The 9701-nt window shown below is 40.8% G+C and overlaps 1 long non-coding RNA gene across 1 annotated transcript; it reads left to right on the top strand.

Annotated features, from left to right (window-relative positions):
- The first annotated feature begins 545 nt into the window (after window positions 1–545).
- Window positions 546–6260, top strand: LOC131383436 (uncharacterized). The gene is made up of 3 exons (XR_009213449.1): window positions 546–607; window positions 5493–5638; window positions 6096–6260. It is a non-coding gene; the product is annotated as an uncharacterized LOC131383436 (long non-coding RNA).
- Window positions 6261–9701: the final 3441 nt, after the last annotated feature.

The raw sequence follows: 9701 nt of genomic DNA, 5'->3' as shown, positions 1-9701 counted from the left end.
TTGATCAGAAACAAAATAATAGTTTTTAAAATAATTGAATAAATATTGAATAAACCTAACAAATACCAGGGTCCCCAGTAGCTTTACAGTTGTCCTTGTGAGAAAGACCTGAAGGTCTTAGTGAACCACAAGCTCAAAGTCAGCCAGGTATTGAAGCTGTTTAAAATGCCCAGATTACATTGTTAAGAACAAAATGAAGTAAGAGTACTTCCACAGCCTAAGTCTGTGGGACTATAAATACCACACTGTATTCTGTAGAGATGATATAGTGTGTTCACATAAGTGGGACCAAGTTGCTTAAGGGGATCAGAAGCTGGTATAAATTACTGGGCCCAGCCATCCAGAAAGGCAACAGGAATTGATTATATTGTATGTCAACAAAAATCTACCATTACTGGGGATGCATGAAAATAATTTTTTTTCGTTAGGCTTCTAACCCCCTTCTTGGCAGCTTTCTCTTTTGAGAGTGGAAGTAACTAATAGTCTGAATCTCTGTGTTGAAGGAGGAATGACAAACTCAAGCTGAATCAAGGCTATCATTTCACTCCATAGGAATACAATCTGGGGAATGGGAAATTCAGACTTTGAAGAGGATGGTTAGGGAAAGGTAAGTGGCAGCACCATGATTGCAGTTGATGTGCTGTTTCAGAACAGGCATTGGGAGAGAACTCAGTCCCCAGCAAGAACAGGCTAACCTTTCAGGGAATGGCGGGCATCTAGTACTGTAGTCACACTTGAACACAGAAAGGTTTACACTGCACAAAAATAAATGTCTATACCTAGGGCCCATACTAGTGTCATTGTGATAATCAACATGACCAAGAAATGTAAAATATCTGCATTGTTTTTTACTAAACTCAGTTTTCATTTTGAGTTACCATTCTGCCAAGTGCCAGAAAACCTAATCTGGTTAATCTCTGCTAATTGGATGACATCAACATTTTCCTCCTCATTTTGGGTCAATTCATAGACACTTTGGGGCCCTGTTTCTCTCCCATGCTCTGCGGCAAGGACCTGCTTTGTTCTGTCCACTCCTTCTCCTGGGGATAGAGTCTGGCTCTGGTAGCAGTCTCATGGTTGGTGTTCATTTTCCAGGCTCTGGAATCACGACTGACCCCTGAATTCCTCACCCTTTGTTCCTCCTAATGATGGATTCTTCTGCTCCCGATCCTCTCACCCCGTCTACAGTGGAGGGCACCAGTGAATCAACAAGTCTTCCTTAACAGGAACAATTGGTCTATTGCTCTCTTATTCTTATATTAGAATACTATATGTAGAATAGTATTGTTCTAATATAAGAATATAATATATAGAATATTATAATTTTTATAATAGAACAACATTGACATTCTATATTATACTGGGCAAAACCACGAAATCTGATTTCCTCCTTTGATTTCAAAAGTTCAGTAACCTAATTGCATAAAGAATTTGATAGAAATATAATATCTTTATTAATCTTTCTTGAAGTGATTTAAATTACTTTAAAGCAAAAGGAAAGATAGAATGTAAAATTGGGACATCCTTCTGGTATTGTTATCAGGAAAAAGAAAATTCAGAAATATATGCAAAATAAAGCCACCTGAAAAGTGTAGCAAATAATCCAATTCTTTAAGGAGCAGACAAACTATGAGAACAGATGGACAAACCAAAGACTTACAATGTCTATCAACTTTTCAAATAAGCAGACCAAATTACTGGCAGATGCAATTTGTGTCATATTAGGAAAGGGTGAGTTGACCAGGAATATATCCCAAAGAACAGTAACAATTATTGTAATGAAGGAGAAATGATGCGATGTAAATAATAGAAAATTGGTACTACCACTTAATATGAATTTCACTGAGTTTAGTAGCATTTTTTGACAATATGAGAAAGACACACACAGAAAGAGAGAGAGAAATAGGGAGATTATCTATCTATCTATCTATCTATCTATCTATCTATCTATCTATCATCTATCTATCATCTATCATCTATCTATCTGTCTGTTTAGAGTCTCTCTCTCACCTATTGAGATACTAAAACAGAACCTGTCCATAGGGGTGGCTTAACTAGTGTTTGTTGAATGAACACAATGAAGCTAATGTAAACTCCATGTGCTTCAAATGAAACTTACAGGAGATTCCCCCTTTAAACATGTTAAGTTCATTTAAACATATCCTTCTTTGAAAGGAAACCACTTTTATTGCATGCAGGAACTTCTTAGGTCCCATTTGCAGTTTTGGTCCTCAGCTGGGATGCGCTTGCTGGCCCAATCTGAAGCTTATGACTGGTTCTGATTAGTTGATCCTCATATATTGCCCTGGCTGTTAGTAACTGTACTGTGAAGAGCATCCCTGCATCTTTATCAACCAAAAGAGGTCTCTGATGTGGAGGCACAGTAAATCAGTGAGGGAGAGATGGACACTGAGTTGATGGTATTGGGAAAACTGCCTAGCTATTTGCAGGAAAAATCAGATTCTTAACTCACAATGCAATAAAGTACAGAAGCAATAAAGACTTAAATGTAAAAACAAGCAAACAAGCCCATAAAAATGCAAGTAGAAAAAAATAGCTGAATATCTAGGTGATTTTTCCATAGAGCAACATAAAAGAAAAAATTTAAAAATACTTGATACATTTATCTAAATAAATCTTTAACATTTTTAGGTATCAAAAATCATGAATAACATTAAAAAGCAAAAAGTAAAATGGGAAAAAACTGCCACAATTACAACAAAGGGCTGATACGTGGGGTTTATATAAATAGAGTTAAAAAATTAAGGCCTCAATAGGAAAGTAATACATAGTTCACAAAAGAGAAAAGGGCTAATGAACATCTGGAAAAGCTGTTCAATGGCAGTGGCCCTCCCAAAATACAAATAAAATGACAAAATCTTTAGCCTATCAAATTAGAAAAGATTTTTTTTTTTTTTGGCTGTGGTATCAGCCACTACGACTAGAGGCATTAGGAGAGAACAGCTCTCTTCATCTATTGCTGCTTGGACTGAAAACTGCTAAAATCAATCTGACAATATATTTCAAAAGCATTAGAAGCACTATGTGAACCTAGTAATTCTTGTTATAGAAGTCTATCTTAACGAAATAATCTTAAACTCAAAGATTTATGCACACAGATTTTCATTTAGCATAATTTACAATAGCAAAAACTGGGACCCACAGACTCTCAACAATAGAGAATTCTCTATTGTTCCTTAAAAAATGATACCTATATATCATATTGGTATGATATAAAATTAGACAGTCACTAAAAATGTTACAGATCCTTTTTAGTTACATGGGAGAAAATAAATATAAAAACAAGAATGCACAATTTTATACTCCATAGGTTCATACCAAGGCTAAAAAAATAAAGGGTAAAAAGACTGAAAGAAATCATCAAAATATTAAAAGTGGTTAACTCTTACTGGTGAAAATAAGGGTGTTCTCATTTGCTTCTTTATAGCTTGTTCTCTCATTTTATACTAAGTTGTTCACAATGAACATATATTACTTTCATAATCAGAAAAAAAAATCATTATTTTCAAAGAAAATCTCCAGAAGTAATCTTGCATTTACCTGGTAGAAAACATCAGAGGAAAACATTTTGATGAATTGTTTCATAGTACTTTTTAAAGCAGGATTTCACAGTTCTATTCAAACATAAGTCCTGAAGTAATAACTAATTTTTGCAGGGCAATAGTAAACAGTAACTAGGCAAAAATTGTATCTTAAAAAATGATTAAAATATCTCTATTAAAAAACACTAAAGAAAAAAATCTCTTATTTGTTCAAGGTTTAAGTAAGAACACAGACATTTCTATTTTATTTACACCTTCATTATTAACTGACTTAAAAAGTTATACAGGGGGTATTTTGCTTCAGCCTTAATTTCTTGCTGTTTCTGAAAGTGTTGTTGTTTGATCTCAAGATCCGGAAGACTTATGATGTTGGGATGACTTTCCATAACCATTCTCCTCCACCTTCCCAGACTTCATTGCTTGCTTTTATAACTGTCTGTCCTTTCAAGGAAGTAACTGCAGATTCACATACTCGTGAGAATCCAAGTCTATCCCCCAGAGCCAGCCCCAGGCAAAATTGTTGAAGAGCTGAAGTTAGTGGTGCTCCCTTTCCTGCTCTCAAATGCTTTAATTAAATGAAACATTGCTGACTCTGTTGAGTATCTACTACATATCAGGCATTCTGTTAAGGACTTTCACCCATTCTCTTTTATTTTATCATCACAAGCATCTTGCAAGAGCTTATTTGTCTCATTTTAAAGATGAGGACTCAGAAGCCCAGAGAGGTTAAGAAAGTTGCCCTTGGTCACACAGCTAGGTGCAGTCACCATTCAAATTCACAGCCAGATCTGTATCATTTGAAAGCTGTGCTTGCTCTCACTGAGTGGGATCAATACTTTGCAATAGCCTTTCCATGCCTTTTAAACTCAGTCATACAGATAGTTTGTCCACTTTCCAACTAAAATTCAAATTGTCCTTAATTTGAAACAGTCTAAAGCTTTTCAGTTTTCTCCTCAAATAATAGAAGCTTCCAGAAGAAAATAGACATCTGCCTAATTATATGTAGTAGCTCTATCAGTTTAAATAGAACCTTATTAAAGGAATTTCAGCACTTTTCAGTTTTCTCAAATTGTCACACCTTTCCCCAAACCATATCATAGATAACAAGAAAATTCACGGGCTTGTCTTTCTTTGGGCTTAACATAATTTCCCCACTAATCTAAAGATCCTCCCAGAAGTTAATTAATTTCTCAGATTCCCTTGATAACAAATCGAGAGTTTAAAACACTAATTTTCAAGGAATTTTTGACTCTTTAATCAATTCTAATTCTGTCCTAAGTAGCTATATGCCCTCAGGCAATTTACTTTGGGCCTCTGAGATACAAATTTCTGATCTGTAAAAACCCTAATTAAAAGTATCGCCCTTCTTCTTGGGTTGTGGGTAGAATTAGATGAGATAATGTAAGTAAAGTTCTTGATACATGGGGGGTGGGGGCGGGAGGGCTCACCAAGGCGCACCTTATTTCACAGGTGCCTCTCCTTTACATATTCATGTGTCCTCTATTTAAAGGCCAGTGTATCATACTAAGGGTTTTCTTTTTCTTTTTCTCCAGGACACATTATATTTTCTATTCCTTAACTCTCTTCTAAGAGACCTTGTTTGTCAATCATGTACTTATGCAACTTCTCCATTCCACATTACACTGAAGAACAAGACCTAACAGGATTTGGATAAAGTCAGTAACAGAACACTCTTCCATCTCCCTATCCACTTCCCCCTTCCCCTCCCCCCAAAAACAAAACCAAAACCAAAAAAACCTTACAAGCAAACGGGGGGGAAAAAACCCACTGTGACAGAGAAAACCCAAAAGTTATCAATTCAGTAATCTCCATTTAGTGTCAAGAAAAGAATGTCAAAAGGGTAGCTTGCAAGTAAGAATAAGAGAGGTTTTTCATGACCAACTTTTCCCATTCTCCATTATCCCTCAGCAGCAGCTTTTGGTGTCTGCTACGAGGCAAGGTGTCGAGAGGGGCCGTATTAACCCCCTGTGAATGCCTGGCCAATAATTAACATCTTGGATCCGAGAACTGATACAATGAGCTGGGGGAACGGAATCTTTCTCAACCAGTAATAGGTAATGGAACCCTTTTGCTGATTTGATTATAAGGAATAACTCTTGGTGATTAAAACCAAAGCTGGGTTAATATCCTAAAGCTGGGGGACAGCTGAAGCACCCACTTCACGACTTAACGTTTCGGGAATATGAATTCTATGTTCAGAAAATTCCCCCACACTCTTCTTCGCTGGCACATTCACTGATGTAGAAAATGCCAGGAACTCGGGTGTGTGATGTTTCCGGTGGGTAATGTCCCCCGCCCCCTGCCCCGGGGCCCAGACAGTTGGTGCTTAAGCGTCTACAATGTAGAGTTCCCTGCATTTTCCTCGGGCCGCCATTTGTCTACCTGTCCCATCCAGGACATCTCCCTAAATAATTTCTAAGTGGAAAAATCACGGTCCTCTAGGAGATTTATCCGGGAATGAACGTGCGTGGGGCCGTTCAAATTCCTGAGCTCAGATTTCGTTTCCCGCAGGTCAGATGGTGCGGTCGGTGGGGCCCGAGAGATGCGCACAGCTGTCCCTGAGAGGTGCTGCTCTCCCGCCACCGAAGTCGCTGGGAAATTCTGCTGCGCTGACGTGTGAGACATTTTAATCTCCGATGTTCTAATCCTGCGGGCAAAAAAAATAGTTTGAACCAAGTACTGGGCTTTTGTCACGGTGAACCCCACTCGCGCCCCGCGCCCCGCGCCGTCCCTTAATTCCCTTAGGCGAGGTGGCTTGGATTTGCACCTCGTTGAAGAAGCCTCCCATGCGACATCTCCGCCAGCACCCCGCGCGGACTAGGCTGGGCGGCGGCGGGGAGGCAGCCTGTCCCCGCACGGCGGCCGGGACCGCAGCCCCTGGGTCCGCAGTGCGCCTCTCGGTGCGCCCTCCTAGAGCGCGGGTCGCATGCCTGTGCCCGGCGCGACGCGATCTTCCTGAGAGTCGGGTTCCGCGCGCTCCCCGCAGCTTCCGCGCAGCCCGCAGCGCCCTCCAGCCCCGCCTCGCGGCCGCGGGAACCCGGCGCCTGCAGCCCTGCCCGGAACCCACCGCCAGCCACTGTTGCCGCCGGCCTCGCAACGCGGGGCCTCTGCCTGGCATCAGCGCCAGGTGCCTTGTCTCGGGTCGTGCTGTCGCGCGACACTGGGGACCCAAGAGGCGGCCGGCTCCTCGGCTGGCCCCGCAGCTTCCCAGCGGCTCAGCGGCCTCCCACCCAGGAGAAACCCACATTTGATGAGAGTTTTGAATCAAGCCCACCGTTCCCCCAGGTGTTCAGCTACCTCCATTTCTAATGATTCCACAATCCCTTATGATTCATCTCTTTCCTCCTAAGGGTTGCCAATGGCTCAAAGTTTAGACTTGGGATATAACAAACGCTATTCACAGCCTTATTAGGAGGGGTAGGTGGGGACGGGGAACTGGATACTGAATGGATTTTTAATCTACGGAGAAAAATCACTCAACTGAGACCCGGCCTCTTTAATTTTCCTGTCTGAATCTCAATGACTTCCTCTAGAAAATAAAATGCAAAACAATGATATCTCACCTGCGTCAGAAAGTTGGTCACATGGTCTCATGAAGTCTCTTTCAGGGCTAGGATCTCTATGATTTTGTGATCAGTAGATTGAAATTTAAGATTAGAAACAGGTTACTTCTTGAAAGCAGTAAATGGAGGACATTATGTGTGAATCAAGTACCACAAACAGGGGGTCTTTGTCTCTCCCTCTCCCCAGATGGGGCAGGGTCTCCACACTCCGAAATGTTAGTGTCAGTAACACATAATCAGGAAGTCGAATATGCGGATTATCTAGTCCTTTAGGATTCTTTGCACCATTGATTCTTTCCACTAATATTGATAACCCAAAGTTAATGACATATTGTGAATTTCTCTTCTTTGCCTTCATGTTTTCAATCCTGGAGACAGAAAAAGGAACTCATTCTCTTCTTTTAAAACAAAAACAAAACAGAAAAAATCAATCCCATTGATCAATGTGGAAAACCAAAGACCCAAGACTCCCCTGTGCCAAATCCCTCCCGTGACCCTCCACTGTGATTCAGATTGGAGTGTTCTGCAAAATGCCGTTCGAATTGCAAGGAGGCAGAATCAATCTCTCTCTCTCTCTCTCTCTTAAAAGGAGACACAGGCACTTCTCAGGGACAGTCCCTTATGTCTTTTTGATGCAGGAGGTTTAAGAGGCTCCATCTTAAAGCCCGCTGAGTTGGCTGAATGCGGACTTTTGGTGTGCCCACTATGAGCAGTGTAGTGCCCAGTCCTCAGAAAGAATCTAGAGTATTTTTACAGAACGAATTGCCTTTGTTTACCTTTGTGAATCATTTCATGCATGTTGTTGTTTTTGACCCACCCTTTTGCTAGGATACAAGAGCCAACCTTCCGTAAGAGGGGGAGAAAAAGAAGGAAGATGTGTGAGCTCCCCCTGGTGCTTTCCCGCATTCAGGCCGACTGAAAGGAGCTGCAAGGAAACACGTCTACACAGGCATCAGGAAAAAGAAAATATCTGGATTATTTCCTTTAAAAAGGCCTGTTTCCATGCTGATGGGCCTCAGAGCAAGACTTCCAGGCTTCGGGCCTGAATTTTCTATGTCATCTTAGGAGGAATTCTTGCCTTGTCAGAGAACGTGTTTCTAAAACAAAATTTCAAGTGGGGGATTTGCCAAGCTGCCCTGAGGACAGGATTACTCTTAGAATCAAACGGGATTACTTTTTGTCCAGAATTGTTCTCTTTGTTAGGCTAGTTATTCTTTGACTGAATAATTTTCACACACTTCTCTTTGTATGTGTTGACAGCACAAAGATATCACAGGAATCTGGTACCAGCCAATTTGACCGGTGATGCCTTTAATTCCAGACGATATCTCCTATCCTAATAATAACCTGTATTCATAATGGCCTCTTTAACACTGGGGTCAGGGACTTCTGTGGACTCCAGTCATCTGTGAAGATCATGGGGGAGATTTCACTTAGGCTATTCAATATATCCAGTATAGTGGCCTGAAACAATTTATTGACGTGTAGTCAGTCAGTCCTGCTCTTGGTCCATACAGTGGAGAGTCTAAAAGATGTGTGAAATACATTCCCTACCTACAAGTGGGCAAATCACTTAAAGAACAAACTTTAGTGTTCATTAACATAGTTAAAATGGATTGGCCAACATTATCATGGTTCTTTCACCTCCTAAGTAAATGTAAAGCTTTTCTTCACTCCGTTTTGTATGTGTAATTTTGATTGAGTGGGAATCTTGTAAAGCCAAAAATGGAACTGAAAGCCCACTCATAAGACCGTAAGTCTTTTTTTTTTTATTTAAAATTTTTCTTTTCAGACAGGGTATTGCTGTGTCGCCCAGGCTGGAGTGCAGTGGTGCCATCATGGCTCACTGCAACCTCTGCCTCCCAGGATCAAGTGATCCTCCCACCTCAGCCTCCTGAGTAGCTGGGACTTACAGGTGTGCACCACCACAGCTGGTTAATTGTTAGAATTTTTTTTTTTTTTGTAGAGACAAGGTTTTACCATGTTGTCCAGGCTGGTCTTGAACTCATAGACTCAGGTTAACCACCTGCCCCAGCCTCCCAGAGTTCTGGGATTACAGGCATGAGCCACCACGCCTGGTCAAGACCGTAAATCTTAATTAATCTAGTTCATAGTCTCAAATTCATTCTACTCTCTGATTTTTATTTCTCCCAACTTGCTGTGCACACAGCCCGCCCCACCTATTTTTAATGACATTTCTCTGATTTGCACTGCCATCCTCCCTCCTACTCCAGTGATCCAGCACCTACAATTCATTTTGTCTTAGGTGAGGTTTACCTCTTTCCTGTCAGTTCTCACCTGTACAGATTGCTTCCTTTTCTCTTTTTGCACTTATTGTTTGCATCACCCAATGACTTCTTGTAGAGAGCCCCATTCTGTAATTGATAAAACCCACATACGCACGTATATTACATCTGGCTCAGAATTGGAAGCTCCATGGAGAAAGGAAATGGCTTTTGTTTCTTCAGTATCTTCACACTGCCAAAGTGTGCTGATGTCTTCAGTCGTTCTTAGCTAAATGAGTCAATTGAAATAATAATCTGGAGGGATTTTT

The sequence above is a fragment of the Hylobates moloch genome, unplaced genomic scaffold (genome assembly GCF_009828535.3).
Source record: "Hylobates moloch isolate HMO894 unplaced genomic scaffold, HMol_V3 SCAFFOLD_5, whole genome shotgun sequence".
NCBI lineage: Eukaryota > Metazoa > Chordata > Mammalia > Primates > Hylobatidae > Hylobates > Hylobates moloch.
Note: the sequence above shows the minus strand (reverse complement) of the source record. Positions and strands in the feature narration are given on the sequence as shown.